The sequence below is a fragment of the Triticum dicoccoides genome, chromosome 2A (assembly GCF_002162155.2).
Source record: "Triticum dicoccoides isolate Atlit2015 ecotype Zavitan chromosome 2A, WEW_v2.0, whole genome shotgun sequence".
Taxonomy (NCBI): domain Eukaryota; kingdom Viridiplantae; phylum Streptophyta; class Magnoliopsida; order Poales; family Poaceae; genus Triticum; species Triticum dicoccoides.
In genome coordinates this window covers 77,657,799-77,670,217 of record NC_041382.1, presented here as the reverse complement: position 1 = coordinate 77,670,217, position 12,419 = coordinate 77,657,799, and the positions used below count along the sequence as shown (strand labels likewise).

The 12,419-nt window shown below is 44.1% G+C and overlaps 1 long non-coding RNA gene across 1 annotated transcript; it reads left to right on the top strand.

Annotated features, from left to right (window-relative positions):
- The first annotated feature begins 6,331 nt into the window (after positions 1-6,331).
- LOC119359002 lies at positions 6,332-8,767 on the top strand. The gene is made up of 5 exons (XR_005172346.1): positions 6,332-6,624; positions 7,340-7,438; positions 7,517-7,573; positions 8,052-8,134; positions 8,215-8,767. It is a non-coding gene; the product is annotated as an uncharacterized LOC119359002 (long non-coding RNA).
- The last annotated feature ends 3,652 nt before the right edge of the window (positions 8,768-12,419 follow it).

Here is a 12,419-nt window from a genome sequence, read left to right as displayed (position 1 = left end):
TCATTGGGCTTTTCTTGAAGGTTCAAATCAGTTCTGCTACACAGTACAGCTTGGTCAAGGCGGGCTTTGGCATTGTCTTTTGTCTTGTTAGGAATGTCAAGGACAGTATTGAATATTGCTTCTGCAATATTTTTTTCGGTGTGCATAACATCTATATTATGAGGAAGCAAAAGCTTTGGGAATTATGGCAATTCCCACAACTTAGGAATGTGTGTCCAATTGTGTGTTACTCCATAACCTTCAAAATTGTTGTCCTTAACTTCATTCATGTAAGCAAAAATTTCATCCCTTGTTAACCTACATGGAGCAATATCCTTCACTAATGTATCTTTTAAAAAGGCATCACTCTGGGTCCTAAATATATGGTCGGCCCGCAGAAATCGCCTGTGGCTATCAAACGAACTCCATTTGTGCCCATTATCCAGCCAAATTGTTTGTGGATCTGCCCCACGCTCGTAACAAGCCAGCCCACCATGGGTAGACCATCCAGCAACCATACCAAAAGCAGGGCGGTCATGGACAATTGTATGCAAGGTTACCCTCATATTGAAATTCTGCTTAAGGAAACTATCATAAGTTGGTACACCCATCCACGCCTCTTTCAACTCATCAAATAAAGGCTCCATGTACACATTGAAGTTCTTGCCAAGACTCTTTGGTTCAGGGATCACCATGCTAAGAAAGATATTTTGTGTTTTCAAGCAAAGAGCAGGTGGCAGGTTCAAAGGAGCAAGAAACACAGGCCAACAAGAGTATTGTGTTAACCCGAAATTAAAAGGGTTGAAGCCATCAGAGGACTTGACTAGCTTAACGTTGCGTGGATCACTTGCAAACCCATCCACATCGAAAGATTTCCATGATTCACTATCAGCTGGGTGCACCATCATTCCTGGATTTTCTCGGTTGCCTTCCATGTGCCATCTCATGTGCTTAGCAAATTCAGGCTGCATGAACAACCTTTGCAATCTTGGTAGAAATGGAAGGTATCGCAGAACCTTACGTGGGATGGGTTTGCGCTTCTTATTTGGGCAGTCATTGTTAACTACCTTATATCTTGCTTCACCGCAGAAATCACACTTCAGTTTTCTCTCTCTATCCTTATAGTATATCATGCAATGGTTAACACATGCATCTATTTTCAGGAGTGGCATTTTCAAACCAGCTAAGATACACTTGCACTCATACAAGCTTGATGGCATTTTATTGCCTTGAGGGAGTGTATCTTGCCAAAGTTTCAGTAAACTATTTATGCAGTCCCCTGACAAATTGTATTGTGACTTAATTCCCATCAGGCGTGTAATAGTAGCAAAGCGTGAGGTTTGGGTGAACTCATGGAGTGGGTCTCTAACAGCTGACAACATGGCATAAAAAGCTTTGGCATCTGGTGTTGGCTCCTCGTCTACATTATCGACATGCATTGCATCCCCAAAGTCACACAACATGTCCTCTAAGCAATCAGTGTTGACAGACTCCACTCTATCTACATGAACATGATGCTCCCCATGTGCAGTCCATCTAAAGTAGTTGGGCATGAAACCCCAATGACAAAGATGAGAGGTCATCAATTGTTTTGTTCTTCTACTACCATTGCAACATTTTGAGTAAGGACAAGAAACTCCAAACTTGGCACTACGGACACCCTCAAAAACATGGTTCACAAAAGCATTTGTATTGCGTATCCACTCATCAGAATGCCTTCCATTATCCTTCCACCCACTATACATCCAGCTACGTTGAGCATCCAAAGACATGGTTTGGTTTTGTACTTAAATCTGAAATAAAAATGAATTGCTACGATCACAAGTCGCATCCCAACAAAAAATGAATGCATCATACACACTAAAATAGAAAACCACTCATCACCAACAAAAAATAACCCCACATTCCCACATCATACAAGTGAACAATGCATTAATCAACATAGTTTTCATGGAAAGAAGAAATCATAATACCTACTTGATTTAGCAATGCCTTTCATTCTCTGTTGATTCGATGCCACGAGCAGGGAACTTTTCTTCAAGCAAACAACACCCGACACTTGATGGTTTCTGAAAAAATGTAGAAAACCAATGAAGAATAGTAGAGGACTTCCATTTATTCATAACATAAAGCAAAGACTGGGGTGGAAAAGCCCAACAATTGCGGCTACTAGCTTTCATATGGATAACTAAACAACAATGGTAAAACACACACGCAATTTTGTGTAGATAACTACAGCAATCGTAAAAATGCAGTAATCTGACCACTGTTAACACGAGCATATATAGTAATCAATGAAGCTATTGTTTCTGTCATTCATGCAATTACAGTAGCTATGAACAAATTCAACATAAACTACATGAAACATTACATGTTCACTGTGTTTAGTGTCTGTATTCTGACCACAATTTACATGGTTGAATGGTTCATTCATGTGTTCGTGCATCTCCATATCAATCAGTTCTTCTATTCCTTCCTTTGCTAGAAATTTCTTTTGTTCCTAGGACCTTTCATACACCTTTTAACCAAGATGTTTAAACTGAAAACCCCACCTGCTGGAGAAGATACTGAACAACGTCCACATGTACTGAATAGTGCACCACCTACTGCTTCCTTCGGATGCTAAAACCAAAACAACAGTTTCAGAATTTTGCTAGACATACACAAGTACAACTATCTAAGCCAGCAATCAAACATCTTTCTAAACTAGAGGGGAAGAGAGATAGAGACAACCTTTTGGACAGAAGCAGCTGCGTACAACAGAGTAGACCGAATGCTCGTCCAATCAGCGGGGGCGGCACCGCCTCCACATCCAAAGGGTGACCCGGTCAGCAGAGTTAAGGGCGTCGCGGATGCGGTCACCACGGGAAGCACGACTCCGTCACCTCGTCCGGCGTGGCCATGGCCACCACGCCCGTCGCGAATGTCATCGATCCAGTACAGGGGGAAGAAGGGGCACGACGGAGGGGGCGGGCCGGGGCGCAGCGGAGCGGGGCGGGCCAGGGTGCAGCGGAGCGGGGCGGGCTGGGGCGCAGCGGAGCGTGGCGGCGCGGGGAGAAGTAGGTCATAGTGGCACGGGGCGGAGCAAGTCGCGGCGGCGCGGGGCGGGCAGGGATAGAAGAGGGGATTTTTTTTAGTCTGGCAGCGCTTGGGGTATGGGTGAAGCGTGAAGGAGGGACCTAGCCAAATAAATTCCTCTACGCGCCCTTTTTCCCTTCCTTTTCTCACTGACCTGTGGGCCCAACTTGTGCGAGGGGAAAAACTTGCGCGCTGTGTCGATAAAGGAGCGCGGGAGGCAATCTACGTGGCCACATCGAGGGCAGCTCTTCGGTCTTTTTTGGCTTCGATGGTACGTACGTGGCACCACCCTAGGGAAAGTTTAGTTTCTATTTTTTTTGGCTGGAAAGACATCTTTCCCTAGAGGGTCCTGTTCATTTCTTTTCTATCCCTTGAGTTAGCTGATGAGCTCTAGGTAAAGAGGTTGGCTCTAGGTAAAATGTGGATTTCTAGTAGTTCGGTGATCTTTCTTGAAAATTGGTGAACTTATTTATTGCTTCGCTAAACTTTTTTTTAAAACCGATGATCTTTTTCAAATTCGGTGAACTTTTTTCAAATTTGATGTAGTTTTTCCAACTTTGATGAACTTTTTTCTCATTTGATGAACTTTTTTTTTCAAATTCTATTACCATTTTTTCCAAAATCGATGAACTGCTTTCATATTTTGTGAACTTTTTTCAAAATCGGTGAATTTTTTCTAATAGATGAACTTTTCTTATCAAATTGGATGAACTTTTTTCAGAAACGATGAACTTTTTCAATTTGTGAACTTTTTCAAAAATTGATAAACTTTTTTTATAAAAAGTATAAAAATGTAAGTTCTATTGCGTAATAAATAATGCGGCTGCAATAGTTCTTCAAGTATTCGCGTTGCTTTTAGTCACAGTGGTCTAGGGGCTATAGTGGTTAGCTGAACCATCAGCGACATGAGTTCGAGTCCTCGTACTCACAGGTTTCCGGCCCACTTGGCGTTTGCTGTAGGCGCTGGTTGACTTCTGCGGCGCTTAAAGCTTTCAATAGGAGCTCCCAAAAGTACACCCTTAGGTATAGGGCTGGCCCTGAGCAGGTGGAGTTAGTGCGGTGGCACAGAGCCCCAAGCTGCTAGGCGCCAATGCTATTTATCGCATTAATTGATGGCGCAGAGGATGTATCGCTGAAGCAGTTTGTTAATTGGGCCCTGCCCACTTGCTGCCAGACAGAAGAGAGAAGGGGCAGAAGAAATGTGGGGCGTTGCTTTTAGTCACTGGTCTAGGGGATGTAGTTGTTAGCTGAACCATCTTTCGAAGTAGCGACGCGAGTTCAAGTCCTCGTACTCGTAGGTTTTCCGGCCCAGTTGGCGTTTGCTGTAGGCGCTGGTTGACTTCTGCGGCGCTTAAAGCATTCAACATGAGCTTTTGAAGGTACACCCTTAGGTACAGGGCCGGCCTTGAGCAGGTGCAGTCGGTGCGGTGGCACAGAGCTCCAAGCTTCTAGGCGTCAATGCTATTTTATCGCATTAAGCGATGGCGCAGAGGATGTATCGTTGAAGCAGTCTGTTAATTGGGCCGGCCCACTCGCGGGCAGAGAGTGAAGAAAAAAGGGAAGGGTGGTTCTTGTTAACTCAAAACAAGCTGGGTTTGTGACAAAAGAGAAGGGCGGTTCTTGTTAACTCAAAACAAGCTGGTGTTTTCACTAGTTATTCTTTGGTTTTTTCAATTTTTTTCTTTTTCTTTGTTTTTTCTCTCTTTTCTCCATTTTTTATTTTTTTCTTATGTTTGTTTTTGTTTTCACTCTACATTTTCATATATGCCAAAAATATTTTTTTAATAAGTGATCAACATTTTTTGTATACACGTTCAACATTGTCCGAATGCGTATTCAACATTTTTCAAAAAAATTCTTCATCATTTTAATACTTATGCCACATTTTCAAAAACCTATTCAACATTTTCATATACTTTTCCAACATTTTCTAATACCTATTCAACATTTTTTCAAATACTTGTTCAACATTTTCAATACTTATTCAACTTTTTCCAAATACTAGTTCAACATTCTAAAATTACTGTTCAACATTTTCTAATACCTATCCAACATTTTTTTAAATACTTGTTCAACATTTTTAATACTTATTCAACATTTTTCAAATACTAGTTCAACATTTTCAAGTACTTATTCAACATTATTCATATGCTAGTTCAACATTTTTTAATACCTATTCAACATTTTTAAAGTACTTGTTCAACCTTTTCAATACTTATTCAATATTTTTCAAATGCTAGTTCAACATTTTCAAGTACTTATTCAACATTATTCGTATGCTAGTTCAACATTTTTTTAATACCTATTCAACATTTTTCAAATACTTGTTCAACATTTTCAATACTTATTCAATATTTTTCAAATACTTGTTCAATATTTTTCAAAATCTTATTCAAATTTTTTCAAATGTGTTTAGGTGAGTGTTTTGTAATAGATGTACTTAGAATGTTTTAAAATATAAACAAAAGTAAAAAAGAAAGCAAAAAAGAGAAAAGTTAAAAAAAGAGACAGAAAACAGGTAGTTGCTTACCTGCGCATGTGGGCCGTCCATAAGGTCGCTGGCTTCAGCGAGTCGAGCGTTTTGACTCGCCGAACGCGATAAATAGGACTGCCCGCTGCTAGGGGTACGTGCATGCAGGCCTATCTATACTACTATTAATCTATGTCTATATCTATACTTCTATATCTATATTATTATTAAACAATTAAACTAATTCTTTCTTAAAACCACAGAGCAGATGTACACAGCTTGATTAGCACCGTTAGATTAGACCCACTAATGGTTAAGATTAATTTAATTCCGTGTCAAGTGTGCAATTAGCAATTTACTATGGCTGACCGCGCTTCTCCCGCAGAGAAATATTCCACGCTGCGCCCGCATATAACGCTTCCTCAACGCAAAAATCATGCTAAACCAGAGGGGGAAAAGCGCTCTCCAACTCACGACCCGCATCGTCTCCGTGCTTGGCTCGTGGGAGAACCCTAGCCGCCGCTCCTGCCTTCCCTTGCTCCTTGCGGACGGATTCCAGGCCGGCGAACGCGAGCTCTCCTCACCGGTGCCGTGGGCTGCCTCTGCACGCCCGGCCAGCTGCTGTCCGTGGAGGCGCGCAACAGCGCGCCAAGCGGTCCCCAATAGCTGGACTGTTGGAGCCGCCCAGTCCGCTCGGGCGCTCCGGTGCCGTGGTCTGCCTCTGCTCGACTGGCCTGCTGCTGTCCGCACATGCGCACCACCGGCCAGCAGCGTGCCGAGCGCCCGAGCCTCCCCTCTTAGCCGGACTGCTGGAGCCGCCCAGTTTGCTCAGGCACGCTGCTGCTGAGCCCATTGTCTTCTTCCGAGAGACGTACTCCTATCCCCCATACCCTGATCCCCCAATCCCCCATGGTTGCTCACTTGCCGTGAATCTCTGATTTAGACAAATGTCAATATTTTCGGCACAAATCTGAATTTGTCTACACCCGGAAGCTCCTCCTATCCTTCAAGCTACTTTGATTCAGTGGAGTCTCGAGGCTGCAGGCATGCGGCAACCTCGGTTTCAATTTGTCCAGAGACAGGAGTTAGGCAGCCATGTAATTTTTTATTTGTACAATACTACACCAGCATGTAATATGTTCAATTATTACCCGTACCATACAGAAATACATATGGGCAGTAGTCGAGTGAATTCCACTTTTTACCCCATATTTATACATTTGTGACACTAATTACCCCTTCGAGTGAAAATTCGTCTAGAATACCCCTTTTGAAATCTTTGGACCCTTGTTTTTTGATGCGTGTCCATCAGGTAAGGTGTGAGGTGACGCCCTGTATCCAAAAACATGTGGACGGCCACAAGGAGTGGAACAGATAGACAAGAGAAGCTTGGACAAGATCGCCAATGATGCCCTCCGATCCTTACATTTTTTTTTACAAATCAATGACGCAACATGCCGATGCTATCGACCATAAACAAACAAAATGTAAAACTGGGGTAAAACCGTGTTAAAAGTCTCCAAAATCTGACATTTCGATAAAAGTTTCGCTAAATAGGGTAATATGTGTCACAAATGTACAACTACAAGGTAAAAAATGGAATTCACTCGCAGTAGTCACTAGATTATTTTTTATTGCAAAATAATTGAAGATTTTTATTATACAGCAACACAACTAGAACTTCTCAAGGTTTTCAGTATGCTTGTACTTCCACATTGATCTATTTCTATATGGTATTCGCAACTATGACACCATGTGGTGAGAAACTGGTTGTTTGGGCATCTTCATGTATTTCATGATTCCATCTTGCAGGTGCACGTCAACAGCGGTGCGTACAGCCGGTGGACGCTTGGGTCCTTCGTCAACGGTGAATCCCATAACAATCTTGAAACATGATGGAACCATATCCAGGTAAAAAAAAAGGTGTTTTGTGAAATTTTCATGTGTTTATTGTACCTCAATTTTTCTTAATTGCTCGTTGGTGTATAGTGATGCACTATGAAGTAAGTTATCCGGCCCGCACAAAGACCCGTCAAGCCTGCAAAGGTAGTTTCACCGCTGAAATTGCATTTTTTTCTATCATATACACTCAAATGTTTTGCATTTCCCTTGGGATTTCGGTGGATTTGAACATAACGTTTGTTTGAATTGAATCGTGCTGCATAAGAGGTAGGAGAAAATTAGCGGGCGGCTTCAGACCCTTGGTTAGTGGTTGATGTCTTGATGATTCGTTCTGCTGCAAGATGTTTTGAAACAACCATTGGTCGTTACTCATTAGGTGTTGTCTCCATTGCTATTTTACTGTATGATAAAATAATTATGGATGTTTCTTACAAATACTTGGTCATTAGGTGTCACAGTTCTTAATTGACTGTTTGGAAGTAATCGGGATACTAAAATTATCATCAAGCATTGTTTCCATTCTTTATTATTGTTCATACCAAGCTAAAAGAAGATATCTTGCAAGTAAGTTTGATATACTCGTGATACATCTTGATATATATGATATCCTTGCTGCTTTTAGGATGACAGTGTGGACTTGGATGGAACAAAGAGTTGATCAAAACCGACACCATGTATTCTTATGGATGTATGAGCCATCTCACTGTAGGTGGACCTTTTCTCGCCAGCACGACTTACTTTATTTTATGCTTTGTTGAGTGTAATCTCCAATTTTTCGTTTGCAGGTATACCATTACTCTTCTCATGGTCTTGCAGATGCACCACATATAGCTTTTCAGCCTTGCAAATTAGATATTTCGATTGATACATGCATATTGTTGGGTGTCTGTCATCCTTCAGGGTGAGATGCAGACCAAGGACGACCACTTGACGCAGAGGGATGCATGGTTGTGTAGCGGCTTCGGTTGCACATCTCATGTAACTGCCGGGATCGCGGAGAAGTGGTGGTGACAACACATGAGTGACCTAGATGGTGGCGATACTTGTGCATCCGATCTCAAGCTTCGGGGTGAAGAGCCTAGGTCTGGCCCAAGGTGGTCATACCTAGCAATGGCAATGTTTTTTTACGTTGTTATCTTGTTGAAGGCATTGTTGGATATGTTTGGACTAATTCTTTAGGGTGCAAACCTAGATTCTTGGCTTGTTGGTTGGATCTGGTGACAACGGTGCTTGAGCGTCACTCCCTTCTTGAAGGCGTTGTTGTTTAAGAACCTCGTCGTCCATGTGGCGTCATGAAATGGTTGGCGTGGATATGATCATTGTTGTAGTTTGCGATCACATATCTATTTTTTGGGGTTTTATTTTTTATTTTTGCCTACGCATAGCTTCGGTCTTATATGACTGCTATTTGCCGGCGTGTTTTTGTGTGTGCGCGTGTGAGTTGGTTTTGTGCATCCTAACTATGCAGATGCTGAGTATGTGCTAATTATGCTTGTATCCACTTGATGCTTCATTATGAGGCATAAAATCCACCTTTGTAAAAAAGCATGTCTATTGTTGGAATATTGGTGCATTGAAAAGACTATGGGTGGAATTAACAGTTGACTGAAAATATGAAAAAAGAGTCAGGATGCTTTGCCAGCTCTTCTTGGAGCTTCTCCTAATTTCAACAAGGTAAATTTTAAGATTTCTTACAATTTTGCATTCCATTGTTTTATCGGAATCACTTATCATCTATACTATTGCACAAAAAAACCCTTGCATAATTAACCAGAGGAGGAACTTGAAGAATTGGAGGGAGCAATGTGTTAGATCAGGTTAATGTTTGATTTTCTATTAGTTCAATTTGTAAATCTTAATGTCTATTTGGAATAATTCCCTGGTGCACGTTGAATACTCTTAACATACAAAACTGGATTTTCGCATATGATTATAATATTAGTCAAGACGTGCGTGCACGTGCACGCTTACTAGTTATTAACTTACAGAAAAACAATAAACTGAGTCAGCCTAATTACTAGCAGCTTTACGCAGGCAACAGGATCCGGCTTGCCTGCTCCTTCCCCATGCTTCCATCCGTGCTCCCACTTCATCCTACGGTTGTCTTTTTTTTCTTTCCAATCTAATCTAATCATCTTCTCCCTGAATTTAAGAGGATGGGGCCGAGGTCTTATTTTATTCCAATCAAATCAAGCCATGTATGCGGGAGCATGGATGGGCGCACGCGTGGGGAGCAGGCAAGTATCGTCCCACGCAACACACACACACACACAAGGTAACTATCGCTACAGAGAAAAATCACCAAGCATTGCGCATCGAGTCCAGGTCGCCTCCATCGTCACATCGTCTTCTCTCGCCTCCTCGTTCTTCCCCATTCCGTAATCACCGCCGACAGTGGGGCGCCACTCTCCTCTTAAGATTTTCTAGCCATTTGAAAGCAATTAGTGAAGGATGAGATCCTAATTTATTGAATCCCTCCTTGATCTTCTAGAATCCCGTCCTATATATCCTCCATAGGTTAGTCTTTTCTTATTCATCTGATTCGATTTGATTCATTCTCCTTCATTCCCCATAGGCTTGACTTGAGAGAGAGAAAAGGTGGGAGAAGGGATAAAATGTTCAAGGTGTGGCAAATAATCCCTTGATATATGTCATGTTGGAACCAACCTCTTTTGGATTCCCAAAGTGTCCCTAGAAATTTATTTAATGGTCCAGCAACATTTGAAATTGGCCTTTTCAATTTTTAAAAATAGCTGGACACTCCCAAATGCTTTGGAACTTTTTGTAGCAACCAGGAATGTTGCGCAGTATTTTTGTGCCAAATTTTGTATTAAACAAAACTCATTTAGTATCTCAAATAAAATGCAAAGTAGGAAGCAAATAATCAGTTAAAAAAAGTAAAAGACCTAAACTACTGGTGAACTGGGCTCTAGGTCAACAGTGGGAGCCCAGCCCACCTCGCCACCTCCTCCTTCCTACTGCTCATCAGGAGCGCCGTGGACGTGTGAGCCCTGTCCATGGTCGCGGATGGCCACACGTCGTCCATCCCGTGGCTCCCCGACGCATATAAGGTCTCCCCGAGCCCCAGGCAAACACTAGCCACTTCCTCCTTCATTTCTCGCGCCGCTTCTTCTTCCCCCGCGAGAGACCGAGCCACCATCGCCATGGCTCCGGTGTAGCCGCGCCCACCTTCGTCCCCGCGTCGCGCCTCCCTGTCCATTCGCCTCGCGGGCGTCTTCTGCACAGTCTACGCCAAGCGCCTGGAGCCGGGGACCACGTCAGTGCTCGCTCCACCGTCGTCTTCCACTGTCAGACGCATCGGAGCTCGTCGTCGATCTGCGCCGCCCCGAGCACCTCGAGTCGCCCTCGGGCCTTCTCTGCAACGACCGTGAGCTCACCTCCGATTCCCCCCTCTACTTAACCCCTAGTTCGTCCCAAGCTAGCTCCCCACCGTAGCCGCCGTGCCCGTGCGCGACACCGTCAGAGCTCGTGCTCCCGCACGCCTATGGTTGCGTCCCCGCGCCCGCGCCCCACCCCGTCCGTGTGCGCGCCCCACTGCGCCCGGCTAGGCCCGCCGTTGCCTGTCGCCACTCGCCGCCATCTGCTGCTCGTGCTATGCTGCTACTGCTGCTTCCGCCGATGGCTGCTGCTTCCGCCGATGGCTGCTGCTGCGAGCTACGCTGCTGACTGCTACTTCTTCTGCTTTGCTCTACTGCTATGCTGATGCTGCCCCCTGCGCCAGCCCGTGCCCCGCCTTTCCCCCGTGACCGCACGCCCGCCGGAGCTCTGCCGCACGGGCCGCCCCCTGCAACCGCCTCCTCCTCGTAGCGCCGCTCCGCCCTGCCCCGCAGCACCGCCCGCAGTGCCGCGCCATGTGTGGCCATCGACATGCGCATCCCTGGCCGCGCCGATCGCCCCATCCAGCCACGCCTCGCCGGCCGTCTGGGCCTCCGCTTGCCCCCGGGTTCGCTCATACGGGCGCTCGCGCCCAACGCCCGGTACCAGCCCCGGCTGGCCCCCTGAGGCACTGCCAATAGGGCCCCACGCCCCTGTGTAAAAAAATAGGTTAAAAATAGGTATAATAAAATATAATTAATTAATTAATTAATTAATTAACTAGGATTAATTAGCCTAATTTCATGATTAGTTGAAATCTGGATTAATTAGCTAAACCTAGTGTATGACAGGGGCCCACCCCTATTGACCAGTCAACGTTGACTGGTCAATAGGGACCCCTGGACCCACATGCCAGCCGATGTGTACACTTCTGTGGATATAGAGGTGGGTACTATAGCAATTTACTAATTATTTTCAAATTAAAATAAATTCAAAAATTGTTTAAATCTTTGAAAAATCGTAGAAAATAATGCGTGACTCGGATGGAAAATTTTTATACATGAAAGTTGCTCAGAAAAATATGACGAATCCGAATACGCAGTCCGTTCAACTGCCACGCATCCCTAGCATAGCGAACCTGCAACTTTCCCCCTCCATTTCATCTATATGAAAATGCCAAACTTCGGGAAAACATTCTCGAATGTTTTTTCCCCTTTGCCGGTATCGTGTAGCACTGCGTTAGGATACCCCTAGCATCGCATCTTGCCATGTCATGCATAGTATTGCACTTGTTTGCTCTATATTTATTGTTTCTTCCCCCTCTTCTTTCTGGTAGACCTTGAGACCGCTACTGATGATGCCCCTGTGATCGACTACGTCGATGACGACCCTTCTTCCCTTTCATCGGAGCTTCCAGGAAAGCCCCCCCTTTGATCATCCCGATATCTCCCATTCCATTCTCTCATACTTGCATTATATTTTGCTACTGTAATTGACTGCTCCTATTCTGATGCAGAGCCTGCTTTTGTAAACTGCTTATTGTTACCTACCTGCTTATCCTAAACTGCTTAGTATATGTTGGTTAGTGATCCACCAGTGATCCACTAGTGACCCCCACCTTGTCCTTGTTGCCCCTGCTTCATCATCGACGACT